The sequence below is a fragment of the Vigna umbellata genome, chromosome 6 (assembly GCF_029865625.1).
Source record: "Vigna umbellata cultivar VRB3 chromosome 6, Vumbellata_1.0, whole genome shotgun sequence".
Lineage (NCBI taxonomy): Eukaryota > Viridiplantae > Streptophyta > Magnoliopsida > Fabales > Fabaceae > Vigna > Vigna umbellata.
This window is the reverse complement of record NC_142170.1, coordinates 23,481,792-23,498,773: the sequence shown is the minus strand read 5'-3', so window position 1 is coordinate 23,498,773 and position 16,982 is coordinate 23,481,792.

Here is a 16,982-nt window from a genome sequence, read left to right as displayed (position 1 = left end):
ATTAGGATTTAAGAGATTCTATGACAGAGTCTTAACAACTAGTGATAATATCTTTTCAACATAATTTTGAGTTTACCATTGTGTCCCATGTATTATGACAAGTGTTAAGTTAATAACCATAAAAAAGGTCTACTATGATAGGTCCTCCTAGACCTATCACAATACGTTTAAAAAAAATCAATTTTGTCACCGCGTTGATATATTATGACAAGTCTCGAAAACTACACCATAATAACTCTTACTTTTATTATGAAAATGCCACTGACCAATCTATTATGACAAGGGAATTTCACCAATCATAATAAGTCGTTATAAAATCCTCTTTTTCCAATAGTGACTATGTCCAAATGATGTTATCGTCACCGATATTTTCTTGTGATGCATCATCAGGAGGCCATGATCCTTGCTTCGATCTGACCTTTGAGAGTCTAGTTAAAATTTCTTCCTGTTAGAAAGAGGAAGTTTAAAAGTCTCAAAATAGTAGAAGTTTGAAGTTTGTAAAAGAGTTTACTTACATGTGTCCTTCGAGACCTCTCATCAACAAACTAGCTAGATCTCTTTCGTATATGACTTTGTTGAAACACCTCATCAATGTGCACAGTCCGTCCCAGCTTTACTACATGTAATAAAATAGTAAGTTATATATTTATGATAACGGTTGAAAAACCGTTATTTTTATACTTAATTTTGACCTTAAAGACAACCTTTATGACTTAGAAATTAGCTTGGAATCTTGCTTTTGCTTAAGTTTTGGAAATAAGAGAGTTGAATGAGTTTTATTCTTGGTTTTCCTTGTTTTGGAAGGAATTAAGATGAATTAGATGAAAGAAGTTGAAGTAGTAATGGGCTGGACTCAGTACAGGAAGTAAAAGTGCACAAAAGAAGAGTCGCAGTCACCGCTAAGTGACATTCTGAAGTCTCGCAGTCACCACTGAGGGCCAAAACTGCAGCTGAGCGTCATTCTGAAGAACCCAACTTTCCGCTGAGTGCCAAAAGTGCCGCGGAGCGCCATTTATTTGGGCTTGGGCCTATTTTCTGTAATTTTTAGTAAACTATATAAGGTTTTAGTCGAACTAGGATTGACATCTTTGGACAAAAAGAGGCGAAATCACACTCCTTTCACCCCTTGGAGGCGGATTTTGGATCCCAAAGCTCCGATCTTCAACTTTTAGGGTTCTATCTTTCATTCTTTAATTGTTTTCATTTAGTTTCACCATGTTTATGGTGAACTAAACCTCCATTGTTGTTGGGGGAACCGATGTAATCCTTTGAAACTCTCATGTATTGAATTGGTTCTTTAATTTATATGCTTTCCTTGATTAATTGTTAGGGTTTTTCTTCTATTCTCTTTGCATGCTTTGTTTAACTCATTCAATTGCATGATCATTGAAGTATTTATATGGACACATATAGAGAAATCTAGAACTGAAGAAATTCTCCCAAGAGCAATATTACGTAGACATAGGGATAGGAAGATTGGTTGCCGTTAAGCTTTTGTGCGAATGTAATGCATGAATAATTGCTAGGGAGACAAGACATTATAAACTAGTGATTAAGAGTAGGCTTTCTTCACTGAGACATCGGGTTTAAGGTAAATTAGAAAGTCGCATTAACATTAATAAAGAAAGATGAATTCATGAATACATGAGAGTGGATAGGATAAGTCGGAAACACCAACAACATCATCATTTCATAGTTTACATCAATCACTTTTGCATCTTTCAATCCAATTGATCAAACGTGTTTAATTTTCGTAATTTAACCACTATGATTTTGTTCACAAGTCTAATTTAATCAAGAAATCACATAACTGTATAGGTCATGAGTCCTTTGGGAAACGATACTTGGTTTTACCATTGCTTGATACGATTCAGTACACTTGCCGAGTGTTAACAAGTTTTTGGCGCCGTTGCCGGGGACACGTGGTTTAACTATTCTATTTGTGTGATTATTAATTAGGTTTGACTTGATTTTTATTTGGTTATCTTTTTATCTTTTAGTTTATCTTTTTATCTTTTTATCTTTTCATCTTTTTATCTTTTCATCTTTTCATCATTTGATCTTTTTATCTTTTTATCTTTTTATCTTTTTATCTTTTTATCTTTTTATCTTTTTATCTTTTTATCTTTTTATCTTTTTATCTTTTTATCTTTTTATCTTTTTATCTTTTTATCTTTTCATCTTTTCATCTTTTCATCTTTTCATCTTTTCATCTTTTCATCTTTTTATCTTTTCATCTTTTCATCTTTTCATCTTTTCATCATTTTATCTTTTTATCTTTTTATCTTTTTATCTTTTTTTTTTATCCTTTTGTGCTAATAAATGTTTTCTAGGGTTTTGTGCCTAATACTTGCAGGATGCAATTCGGACAAGAATTTAACTATATGGGCATCAATTCTACCAAGGTAGTCTCAACCATTGGGGAGAATCTCACTCAAGCATGGATCAAAGTCAATTTTGGCAAGCTGCCGAACAATTTGAGAACTAACCACAATAATAATGGCAGCAATAAAGCTCTCTACCAGAAAGAATGGCAAAGATCGATGACATCTTTCAACAATTTATGCAAGAGTCCATCTCCACTCAGAAAAGCATTGAAGCATCATGTAAAAGGATGGAGATGCAGATTGGTCACTTAATTGAGAGATTGGAAGATTTTGGGGTTGATAATGAAGTTAACCCTAGGGAGGAATGTCAAGTCATTATCACTGCAAGTGACAAGACTTTAGATGAGAAAAAGATAGTGAGAAAAGAAAAAGAAGAGTTGAGTGAAAAAGATAAAAATGTAGAAAAAGAAAGAGAAGTGGTTGAGAGAGAAAAGAGAAAGAAAATTTGTGTGAAGATTAAGAAAGTGAGTGGAAAAAGAGAAGGGAAAAAGAAAGTGAGAGAACAGAAAAAGAGGACAAGAGGAAAAAAGAAAGAATCATATGAAAAACTCCTTCCTCATCCAAAGAAGTATCATAGGAAGAAGGAATTTGAGCACTTTATGGAAATCTTCAAGAAATTGGAGATTAAAGTTCCTATGATTGAGACATTGAAAAAGGTTCCTGGTTTTATGAAATTCCTGACGAAATTTAGCAAAAAGAAGAAAAAAAATATCCAGAAAGGAGAACACCAACATTGAAGATGGAACTTGAGCTTTATTGGGTCAAGCTAATGACGTTAAAAGAGCGCTTGTTGGGAGGCAACCCAGATATTTGAGAACTTTTATTTTTGGTTTGGTGATGTAATTGTAAACTTTTGGTATTTTTGTTTTGGTTATAAGTTGGTTACATGGTTTACATCTATTGATGGATATTAGGTGGAAGTAGGGCTGGGCAAAAATAACTTAACTATACTAAACTATAGTTAACTGTACTATTTTATACTAAAAAAAACTAATCTATTTTAACTAAAAACTAATTATACTATTGTCTAGTTCAGTTTAGAAAAACTGAACTTATTATATTTCTAGTGCAGTTAACTAAAAACTGAACTATGTTTAGTGAGTTCCTATCACTTCTACTTTCATTTTGTTCTAAAATAAGTTAGATGAATAACTCTATGAAAAACTCAACCTAGTTACGTGTAGTATTAATCTTATCTCACTTTTAAATACTTATTTTCTCATTTTTTTATTTCTTATGCTATGTTTAATTATATTTTAATTTGATTTCTTTTACATTTTTAATTTTTATTTATATTTTTAATATTTTTTATATTATTTGATATTTATTTATACTATTAAATTTTTTTAAAAATATATGTTCGAAATATTATTATAACATTTTATATTTATTTTTGTATATATTTTATGATATTTGTATCTATTATTTGTATGTTATGTTTTACGGTTAAATATTATTTATTATGTATTTATTTATGGTTTTTTTATACTTTTGAATTTATTTCTTAAAATTTTATTAATTTTTAATTTTTTTAATATTTGATATTTTTCAATTTGAAATTTTATTTATTTTTTTCGTATTTTGTAATTTGTTTAAATAGTTTTTGTTTATTTCAAAATTTACATTTGTTTGTATAAATAAATAAATGTTCTTTTTCAAGTCTCTTAAAAAGTTAACTATTATTATAATAATTATTAAAATAAAATGATATTATTAAATTTATACTAAAATAATTATATATTTTAAAAAAAACTAAATTTTATTATATTGTAATTATATTTCAAAAACTCGTAATTATTTTTATAACTTAATAAAATTAACTATAATTGTAAAAATAAAAAGATAAAAGTACTTATGTAAATAATTATAAAATATAATATTATATATATATATATATATATGAGAATTCAGAAAAAGGTGAGAAGAGAAAAAATATGAGAGTTTTTATATTAAACTAGATAATTGTCAAAATAAAAATATTTCGAATAACGCAAAACAGAGATAAACAGAAATATTTTTAGAGATTAAGTTTTTAATCTATATAAAATAATATATAAACAAATTTATATTATTAAATTAAACTATATTTAATATGAGAATCAAATTTTAGACATTTTATATTTTTAAATTAATAATAAATAGTAATGATAAATAATTATAGTTATTAATTTAATTTTAATAATATGATAAAATAGTACCAATAATATTTCATTAATTTTTTTAAATTTTTTATTATAATTATTTACTAATTCTAATTATATAGATTTATAATTTAATTTTTTTAAATGCTGTGATGTTATTGAATATTAATTTATTTGTTTGTAATTTAAAAAAAAATCAAATTGAACTAATTCTTTTAACTCTATCGATGATTAGCCATTGACAGTTGTACTAGTGCAAAACCACATTTATTTATTAGTAAAAGGTGCATTGTAGTTAACTGAATTGTTTTGTAGTTAACTGAACTAAAAAATAGTTTAGTTCAGTTTTATTGAACTATTTTCTAGTGCAGTTCAGTTTTTTTAAACTATTTTATAGTTAATTGTAATAGATTTATAGTGCAGTGCAAATAGTGCAGTTTGCCCACCCCTAGGTGGAAGAGTATCTACTAAAAAATACTATGTTTGTATACACCTACTGATGGGTGTTGGTAAGAAAGATTTGCATATACTGAAGGGTGCTGGAGGATTTTGGGTCAGGCTCGTGACGTTAAACAAGCGCTACCTAGGAGGCAACCTAGTTGATTGACTTTATTTTTGTTTCTTTGTTTTGATTTTGCTCTAGTTGCATTATAGGGATTGAATGTTTGAGTAATGTGAAAGATTAAATGCATTAGGTGAGTGAAAGACATTGGTAAAGGACGTCTAGGGCAAGTTAGGAAGCAAGAGAATTGGTGCCGCGTATGTCGCTCAACGGTGCACGAATGCTGCAGATTGGTTTAGTTGTTTTGTTTTAATTGGGCTCAGCAAGATTTGGCCCACTAGGTTCCTTTCATACCCTAGGGCGCGTCTTGGCTGCCACTTTCATATCTCACTCTTCCCACACACTCTCAAGCACTCTCCAAAGAGTTCTCTTCACTTTTCCCTTCTTCCCCATTCACAAAATCTCTATTTCAACCACTTTTGCATCAAGTTTCCACTCAAGTTTGGGGTTTGGTGAGAGCTTTACTGTTATAGGTTGATTTCTTCACATTCCTAGAGCATTTTTCACTCATCTAGCATCTCCACCCAAGTAAGTACAAGCATTTTACATTCTAGGGTTTTTGAAAGCATGAATTGGTATGAACATGGTTGTCTAAGCATGATTCTTGAGGGATTTTGATTTTTATGCATTATTAGATGAATTAATCATTGTATGGACCGATTAAATTGCTTGTTTTGGGTCTGGAACTAGGAAGATTGGATGTGGGTGGAGATTAGAACATTTTTAGGGCATGTTGCAAAATCTGCAGAATAGTCGCTCAGCGGTTCAATTTCCCCTGAGTGCGATTCTGGCAAAATGGTGTTTAAGCTTATTTTGCTTGCTGGTTTTGCTCCACAGGTTGCGCTGAGGGGTTTTGTTTGCCCTCAACAGTGATAGGAATGGTTTTAGGGAGTTGTTTGTGGTTTACTAATGCTTAATGATGTTCTTTTGGTTTTGTGAATTGTGTTTGATGTAGGGATGGCCTCCTCACCGGGAAAGAGATTCAAGACTACAACATCCAAGAGGAAGGATAAGGCACAAGACCACTCCTATTCCAACAAGTTCCTTTCCCGCAAACATGAGCATCATTTCAATATTGTTCAAGATAGAAGGTTGTTGATGGAAAGGAAGGTTGGGTTGATACCTGATTTTGCTCCACAGTTTGGAGAGCAATTGGAGAACAAGAATTGGGGGAGACTAGCCACTTATCCTACACCAGCTAACATAGCAGTGGTAAAAGAGTTTTACACCAATGTTAGACGGTTGGGTGATCATCCCAATAAGGACTATATGAGCTATGTTAGAGGACACCTAATTCGGTATGACCCTGATTTTATAAACAAGTTTCTGAATACTGAATGGGCTGGTGAGTAGTGTCAGTTTGCTCTAAACATGGAGGAAGGAGCAGACTTTGTTGATGTGGAGAGCGTGCTTTGTGTGCCTAGAGGGCACTTTCAGAGAAATAGAAATGGTGTTGTTGTGAATATCAGGAGAGTTGATCTGACTCCTTTAGCAAAATACTAGATGGCGTTCTCTCAGGCCAACATCCAGCCTTGTTCGCATGTCTTTGATATTACTACCAGCAGGGCTCTTCTTTTGTACTGTGTGCTGAGAGGGATGAGCATTAACATTGGTCAGGTCATAGCCAATGAGATACAGGTGTGTGCCAATACTATGAACAATAAGGCACCTGTGGGGCATCCTTCTCTGATCACAGACCTTTGTGAGCTAGCTGGAGTGAATATTTCTGCGCCGCCATTGGAGAGGCCTAGGAAGGCAATTGATGAGAGGCCTATTATAGACAGTATTGTGGCGGAGATGAGGTAGCTCAGCCAGTACCACCACGCCATCCTCGTAGAGGAAGAGGACCACCATAGGCACCTGTATAACCTCATGAGGCAAAGCCATTTCAGATGAGAGATATGTATATGTCTCTTATGGATGCCAGGATGCAGTCCCTTCATAGAGGGTAGGTGGCCACAGAGGAGATGATCATTGGGATGTATGATACACCCCCAAGACATAGGTGGACCATGGATGAATTCAATAATGTGGTGGCATGGGCAGAGGATCAAGCACAGTCTAGTGGACCTGGAGCAACTGAAGCTCCAGCTATGGATGATGATGAGGATGATTTTGAAGATGCTGAAGATGAAGGAGAGGAGGAAGATTCAGATGACAACATGGATGGATGAAGAGCTGGGATAATGATAACAGTTGAAAAACTGTTATTTTCATGCTTGAAATTGATATTAAAAGCAACCTTTAACACTTAAAAACTAGCTTGAAATCATGCTTTTATTCATATTTTCAGAAATAAGAGAGCTGGACAGGTTTATGCTTGATTTCAGTGTTTTTGTGCAGGTTTTAAGGTGAATTTGGTGAAAGAAGTGAAGAAGGAGAGAGATGAAATCAGAAAAGATGAGGGGAAGAAACCAACTCACGCACTTACCGCTGAGCGGTACTTTACCGCTGAGCGACACACTTATGGGCTTGGGCCTAAATTTTCTGTAATTTTAGAATAGTATATAAGCTTTAGGACGTCCTAGGGTTTGTATCTTTGGCAGAAACGAAGCAAACACTCTCTCTTCCACCCCTTTGAAGGAGGATCTTGGATGCTCAGGCTACCTCTTCACCTTTCTAGGGTTTTATCTTTCATTCTTTCATTATTATTCATCTAGTTTCACCACGAATATGGTGAACTAAACCTTGTATTGTTGTTGGGGAATCAATGTAGTCTTGTGAAACTCTCATATATGGAATTTGTTTTTACATCTTATATTTAAGACCTATGCTTTCTTTCATCATTAGTTAGGGTTTTTCCTCTTTGCTCAATGCTTGCTTTGTTTAACTCATTCAATGCATGATTATTGATTTTGTCGATACGGGAACGTACGGGGAAGTCTAGATCCGGGGAATTTCTCCCAATAGTATATTGGTTGTCGTTAAGCTCCTACACTAAAAGAACTAATTATTAGGAATGCTAGGAATCGTATGAACTCGTAATTAGGGATAGGCCTTCTTGCAAGGTAATTTAGAGAGTGACATTAACAATGATGAAAAGAATGTTGAATTCCTAAAGTATATGAGAGTGGATAAGATGAAATTGATAACCCCAACAACATACTCATCCATATATTCCATTGAAGTGTTTGTATTTTGTTTTAGCCATTGATCAAATTCATGCATACATGTTTATTTTCTGTTTTGCATATTAAACTCCACTTATTTCGTTCTTAAGTCTTAAATAATCAACAAATCACATAACTAAACTAGGCCGTGAGTCCTTTGGGAGAACAATACTTGGTCTTACCGAGTTTATTACTTGAAACGATTCGGTCACACTTGCCGATTGTTCAACAAGTTTGTGGCGCCGTATTTCGGTGTTCATAAATTTGTCATCAGATAACATCTACCGATCGATGCTATCACCACTAGAGTAGGATTTTTTCTATCTTTTGTTTTGTACTGTTGAACTTATTTGATTCTATTTTTAGAATAGGTTGTGATGTACTCAGTGTAAAACTTTATTTGCTATGATGGTTTGCTTGTGATTTATGCATGATGAATATTGCTTGATGATGCTTGGATATGGATTGATGTTGAGAATGTGCATTAAATGTTGATATACAGGTGGTTGTTCACAAGCTATGTGAACAGATGCATGATGTTGTGATTGTGACTATGATGCTAAGCATGATGTGTATGTGGAATGATTGGATGAGCCTATATGTGAGATTTTGAACTCTAGAGCTTTTGTGAATGAGTGTTATTATATTGAACTCATGAATGACTTTACCCAGGTTTCTATGGTTAAATCACTTGCTTGTATGTGTCATATGATCAAGGCCATTTCTTGGTAACCCTTTTTAGCCAAATGCATGATTTTAGCCCAATAAAAGAGAGCATAATGTGTTCTATCCTTTGAAGCTTTAGCTTTAAACATGATGTGAAAACCCTTTTTGAAAATCTTTACCTTGAGTTGAGTTGAAAATATCTTGTGGAATTGATAAAGGTTCATGTCTGGGTTGTTAGGAAGTCTAAAAAGGGAAAATAGAAAGCATTGACCTAAGCATGTGAAAAACAAAAAAAAAGGAAAGAAAAGAAAGAAATAGAAAAGTTCAATGCAAAAGAAAGTTGGGATTAAGGAAGAATAGTTGTGTTTAGATGATTCTCTTAACTCAAGGATTTTGTGGTCTAGAAAAAACAATTTTCTTGTTAGCCCAGTCACATTATAAGCCATAAAAAAGCCCTTGCGATGATACTTGCTTGTTAATGTGTTTGATTGTGGTTAAATGAAAGACAAAGTTAATTCATGTACCATTGTGATAGTAGAGTGAATGATTGACTCTATATACACTTGTGTGATTGAGTGAAACACTTTATCTGGAAAAGTTAATACATGTACCATTGTGATTGCATCTATGCTTAGTTGATTGATCATTCATGAGAATAACATTTGTTGGATATTATGTGAACACTACAATGAGCTTAATTAGATCAAAGCATGTGTGCGTCTTAACTGAATTCTTTTTTATGAGCTGATATGAGCAATTACTTGTGTTGAAAGAAAGAGTTTGAATATGTTGAACCATTGTATTGATTGGTGGAAGACTGAGTTACATCTTGTTTGCTTGAGGACAAGCAAAGTTCTAAGTTTGGGGTTGTGATAACAGTTGAAAAACCGCTATATTTATACTTTATTTTGACCTTAAAGACAACCTTTATGACTTAGAAATTAGCTTGGAATCATGCTTTTGCTTAAGTTTCGGAAATAAGAGAGTTGGATGAGTTTTATGCTTGGTTTTCCTTGTTTTGACAGGAATAAAGATTAATTAGATGAAAGAAGTTGAAGTAGTAAGGAGCTGGAGTCAGGAAAGGAAGTAAAAGTGCACAAAAGAAGAGTTGCAGTCACTGCTGAGTGTTAATTTTACCGCTGAGCGGAATTCTGAAGTCCCGCAATCACTGCTGAGGGCCAAAACTGTAGTTGAGCGTCATTCTGAAGAATCGCACTTACCACTGAGCGCCATTTATTTGGGCTTGGGCCTATTTTCTGTAATTTTTAGTAAACTATATAGGGTTTTAGTCGAACCAGGATTGACATCTTTGGACATAAAGAGGCAAAATCACACTCCTTTCACCCCCTAGGAGGCGGATTTTGGATGCTAAAGCTCTGATCTTCAACTTTTAGGGTTCTATCTTTCATTCTTTTCATTGTTTTCATCTAGTTTCACCATGTTTATGGTGAACTAAACCTCCATTGTTGTTGAGGAACCGATGTAATCCTTTGAAACTCTCATGTATTGAATTGGTTCTTTAATTTATATGTTTTCCTTCATTAATTGTTAGGTTTTTTCTTCTATGCTCTTTCCATGCTTTTTTTAACTCATTCAATTGCATGATCATTGATGTTATTTATATGGACACATATAGATAAATCTAGAACTGAAGAAATTCTCCCAAGAGCAATATTACCTAGACATAGGGATAAGAGGATTGGTTGCCTTTAAGCTTCTGTGCGAATGCAATGCATGAATAATTGCTAGAGAGACAAGACTGATGGGGTTGTCGCGGCCCATACAAATTTGATGTGCATTAAGAATGCAGCATAGTGCTAGGAAGTGACTCCTAGGTCGTCTCTCAAGGACCAAATGTAGTTCGAGACTTTTGTCAAACACGTAGTGGGGGGTTTTGAAAGTGTTTTTGTGCTTAGAAATAAACTAAATTAAAACTGGAAATTAAATACAACCAAACATAATTGAAAACATTAAAGTGAAGAAAAACACTGGAATAAAACATTCAATGCCAAGTTGTGTGAACTAATTTCAATGCAATAAATAAATAAGAAAAATACATTCAATGCTTAATTGTTTCGACCAATTAGGATGCAACGGTTAAGCTAAAAATGAAATGCTTATTGTATTAAAAAATAAAATGAGTGAATAGCACTTCTCCCCAAATGAAATCAGCCCTTGTCAGCAAGAAAAATAAAATGTGCTACTGCTCCTTTTCTAATAATAAAGTACTGTTCAATTCTAGAAAAAACAAAATGAAAGTATTGTCTGCTGGAATCAAAATCAAAATGTATCAAATCACAGTGCACACTAAGGCTAGCTTTTTCATTCTCCGTGCCCTGTTTAAAATGGAAAATGTGTGTACATAAATGTGGGAGGCGGCTGCCCCTTTTCACGTCCATGGGCCCAGGCCGTGTGCTCTCTTCATTTTGCAGCTCCCAAGCTTGCTGGACGTGCAGCCCCTTGCTCTCTTCCGTGTGTTGCTGCCCTTCCAACGCTAGACAACGTGTGTGCAGGTCGGACGCTCCCCATGCATGCTGGATCGTGGTGCTTGTTGGACATAAACCGTGTTACTGCTGGGCTCTTTCTTCACGTGTTGGACGTGTTGTGTGCTTCCTAAATGAAAGATAATGAAATATGCTTCTCGTTGTCTGTGTGCTTGCTTTAGCAAATAAAAGAAATGTAAATTACCAGCAAACCAATAATGGAAGTGAGATGCTGCACCGTTTCTCAAATTGAAAAGCCTTGAAATGTTGGTTTTTGGAGCACCGCTTCCCTTCCAGCTAGGGGTGGGCAAACTGCAATATCTGTACTGTATTATAACCAAACTATAATTAACTATATAATAATTCAAAGAAACTGAATTGAACTAAAAAGTAGTTAAGAAAAACTGATCTGAACTTAATTTTAGTGCACTTAATGTTGTACAATCCAATAAACTGCTTAAGTTCAAAGCCACACTTTTCATCACACGCAATGCCTTCCTGGATTGTCGTCCTCTGGATCCTCTCCTGTTTCCCTGTCACGTGGTCTCCCAGCGCCTCCCCTTCTCCGACCACCTCCTCCTCCACCGCCGTGCCTGCCTCCCTACGCTCCTCGCCGCCAAAACCATCTTTGTCATTGACAACTTCCCTGCCAACTTCTCCCTCGACCACACCCCCTTCACCCACCCCGACCTCTTCTCCGCCTCCTCCATCGCCGGCGTCCAGTCCTTCCTCGACTACTCTCTCTTCGGTGACGGCCTCCCGCCCTCACCCTCTCCCTCCGCCGGCAACTCCATCGACTCCTTCTGGAACTCAGGTGTGTCCTCCTCCGGCTCCTGTCTCAACGACATCGTTTTGCTCCCCCTCTTCTCCTTTGTTCTTCCACTGCTACCATGCCAAGGTTTTTCAATCTCTTTTGAAAGGGAAAGGGAAAAACGTGGGTTTGTAGATTTACTTCTCTTTCCAACGAGAAGTGTTCTCAGAATCCGAGTCTTCGACAACAATGGCGGCAGCAAGAAATTGTGATGAAAAAGGAAATAGAAAAACCTACGATTGAGAAAGGAAACAGGAAAACTGAAACCATAGTTAACTGTACTCAAAATGAAATAGTTCAGTATTTTTAAACTGAACTGTTAACCAGTATAATTAGTTTTTAGTAAAAGTAGTTTTAAGTTTTTTAAGTTTAAAACAATATAGATAAACTATAATTTAAGTTTCTTAACTTAACTGTGGCCAGCCCTAGTTCCAGCCATCCGTGTTGTCGTTACCGAGTGAGTCGTCTTCAAAATAAAATATGTGTGTTTTTGTGGTGGCGGCTGCAATTACCTAGCAACCCCTATGCTTCCTTCACGCTCCAATTTTTTAATTGTCCATGGGCCATGTGTTTATTTTTCTTCTGCTCTGTCACCCCACTTTCTTCCTCCAAAATAAAAATCACGCTTGTGCATTCCTCCCATGCCTTGCTGGACCAGCTGTTGGACGTCACCCTTCTCAAGGGCCGGGGGCGGCTGCCCACTTCTCATTCCATCCCCTTCTTCATTTAAACCAAATAAAATGCCTCCTGAGTGGCAGCTAGTGGACATGTATGTGCTCCTCCTTCCAGCACCCCCTTCTTCATCTTAAAAGAAAACAAAAGAAGCTTCTCCAATCAAGCCCATCTCCGTGTTCACTCTCATAATTGAAATCTGCACCTCCTTACTCATTTTAACTTAAAATATAATTGATGTGGCATTTTTCTTTGAGTTCCAAAATATTATCCAACAATTTCTCTACAATTAATATTGCAAATAATTAGCCTCAGATAATTCAAATTAATTAAAATAAGAATTTCTGGTCAAATTAAGCACAATTAGGAAAAATGGGAAAATATTGGACATTCAAGCACAATTCCCTCATTAAATCTAGCACAATAAGCTAAGTGAAATCAAGAAAATAAGGATAGGAGGATTGGTTGCCTTTAAGCTTCTGTGCGAATGTAATGCATGAATAATTGCTAGGGAAACAAGACATTGTAAACTAGTGATTAGGAATAGGCTTTCTTCATCGAGACATCAAATTTAAGGTAAATTAGAAAGTAGCATTAACATTAATGAAGAAAGATGAATTCATGAATACATGAGAGTGGATAGGATAAGTTGGAAACCCCAACAACATCATCATTCCATAGTTTACATCAATCACTTTTGCATCTTTCAATCCAATTGATCAAACTTGCATTCATGTTTAATTTTCGTAATTCAACCACTATGATTTTGTTCACAAGTCTAATTTAATCAAGAAATCACATAACTGTATAGGTCGTGAGTCCTTTGGGAAACGATACTTGGTCTTACCATTTTATTATTACTTGATACGATTCGGTACACTTTCCGAGTGTTAACACCTCATCAATGTGTCGTCCCAGCTTTACTGCATGTAATAAAATAGGAAGTTATATATTGACATCAATTTTAAAGTACATAACTTATATCATAATGGATAGGAAATGAATGAAGATTTGTACCATACGAATAACATGCTCATGAGTGGTAATTGAACAATTTGTATGCAAAACACCACCATTTTTTTGTGCCTGATTCCTTTGGGCAGTAACACGCTTGTTGCAATAATCTAGAGAATTCCAGTGTGCCAGGAAGGAGTTCCAAATGTGTTCCCCAACCCAATAAGGGTGTTCTCTTGCATTGTATGCATCTCTAAACATTTTAGATAGTTTATGAGATGCTTTGCTGTGAAAATTTTTCTTAATTTGAGCTTCATGCTCAAGTCTCCACTACAATTTCAGGTATAACAACAGATCATGTCAAAACGTGTTTTATGGACTTAATATACATCAATAGAAAATGAGATTAAGTAACTTGATGTTTTACCTTAAATCGCTGCCAAAAGGGTTCTCTGTCTGCTAGGTATTGCTTCCTATGATAAACAAGGTTGAAGAAATTATTGGTTAAAAGACCATGTGATGGCCTGAGAAGCAATTCTAGAAGGAAGAAACCTAAATATGAATACAAAAATGTTATCATAATTAAGGCAAAGTAAAATATTTAATGTAATAGAAATTAGTTAGAAAGAATACGGGGTATTACCCTTGACCATAAAGTTCAATGATCGGTCAATCATAGGTAGGATAGTCAACTCCATCGACAACTAAAGTAGGATCTTTGGATGGATGGTGTATATCTAGAGACGAAACTAAAGACGGTATGGGTATAGAAGGAGTGTGATAAGCATATGGTGTGGTATCCACAGGAGGGTTTAGGTTGGGATCTAAAGTAGGGCGTGTTACACGTGATGACCCAATGTCAAGTGGAGTAGGAGCATTTGGGACTGGTAGTGTTTGACGAACCCATAAAATGTAGTGGGGCTGCCTCCTTAGCATTTCCACCGCCTTTCCTCCTCTTGTTCTTCTTCACCTTCTTCGTCTTCTTCTTCTTCTTGTATTTCTCCTTCTAATTCTTCAGGATCACCATTAATGTCCTGCAATGCAAGTTCACCTTTAACTTCATTAATTTCATCGTCATGTGAAATTTTATCAACTTGGTAGGGGGATATCCTCTTTGAAGTCATTTGACTCAATGTGCCCTAAGGATTGGTTTGTATTGCAACACACCAACCGTGTTTTTCGATGCTGCAAAATGTTGGATTAAATGGTCTAACATTATTTGTTAAAATGAATGGATCAAATGGTCGGTATCTTAAACTCATTTGAATCTCAACAATATTATATCTAGGATCCACTCTCGTACTACTCCTTGATTAATCAAACCATTCAAAATAAAAAAGAACTGTTGTCTTTGGAGAAGTAGAAGTGTTGTAATCTAACTCATATATTTTATGAATTATCCCATAGAAATAATCATAATTGCCATATGTAAGGCCCTTGAAGTACAATCCACAATTAGTTGTCTTCTTTCCTTTGGATCATGTATTAGTGCGGAACTTGTACCCATTGGCAAAGTACGTGTGCCATTCTTTGACGCACCTCATAGGCCAATTTGCCAAATCCCTTAACCTAAAATGATGCCACATTTAAAATTTACATGAAGTGTAATAAAAAATCTTTCTTTGATTAACGAAAACATATATGTAGAAAAAGCTAGGCCAATTATCTCAACCAAGAGGGGGGTGAATTGGTTCTCCCCTTTAAAAAATTATTCTTTAAAAGGCTTTTCAAAATCTTTGAAGTTTTCTTGGAATGCAATCAAACAAGAATATGAACAATATCAAAGGAGAAGGGATAGAAAGATTAACACAGATGTTTATATTGGTTCGACCAATGCCTACGTCCAGTCTTCCTTCAATCAACCTAAGATGAAGACTATATCGATAGAGTTCTACAAGCAAGACATACGAGAACAACCCTCTTAAATGTACCTCCTTTCCCAACTCAATATCAACTATAGTACAAACCAAGAAAGATCACACACTTTTTGTCACCCTTAGAGAAATCCCAACTCTAAGAAACTAGAACTCACAAAGTCCTCTTCCTGGCTCACAACAACAGGGAAACACAATCAACTAGATTATAGATGAACACTGATATGATAGAGTACACCACAATGTGCAGAATGATCAGCAATATGAAAGCAATTCAATCTTGCAAGAATCTTGATGGATTTCCTTCCAATTTAGGAATCTTGATTCTCCAAGAATATCAGGATGCTCCTCCAGTTAAATATCAACAACCAAGTTAGTTATGAAAGTTTTAGAGCATCAAAATCATTGACAGCAAAGAGCAATGCGTCTATTTATAGATTTCTCAACTCTAACGCAATTTAATCGATTAGGCATTAAATGTAATATGTTAAGTTTTTCCTTCTACTTTAACATTTTTACATCTGCATAGGATTTAACAGATTAAAATATGCATGCAATCAATTATATAAAACATATAAATCACATAATTCAAAATATGTCAGTTATTGACAATTATGGCTTTTCAAGAAAATGGTTTTCATTTAAAACACATTTTAACTGATTAGAAAAATAATGTAATTGGTTAAGTTCCATACTTATGCAAATTTGAAAACATTTTCCATTTCAAACACTTCAATGCACTTAACAAACATATGTTGGCATAGCAACGTGTTTTAATCGATTATACAATTAATGTAATCGGTTAAAACATATGTTGGCATAGTTGAATTCAACATTAGTTAACCAATGAGTCAACTCCTTGCTTGCCTGATAACCAACTTGTTGAAACACTGATAGTGTTGACTGTCATGTTTCAGTTATCATTGTGTTTCATTTCTAACATCTAGCCATGTTTGACGAATAACCATCCAGCATTATTCGAAAGATCGTAATCCATCGGTAAGTTATTATATTAACTAAATTAAATACTATTTTATAAATTAAAAATTATTAATATTTAAAATAATATTTATTGTTAATAAAAAGTTATAATTAATTTTTGAATTAGACTTATAAATTTTTCTCTATATATCATCTAATATTGGTTTTAAACTAGTTTCTAACTTAAAATTAGGGAGACAAATTTATTTATTTTTGTAAGGTATATTGGAGGGGAAAAAAAGTATACTCCAAAGTATCACCATGTTAAAAACTATGGCCTAACATCTTGAAAAGTGTGAACTAAAATATCCTCATTTTATAAAATGTAGTATGTGTCAACA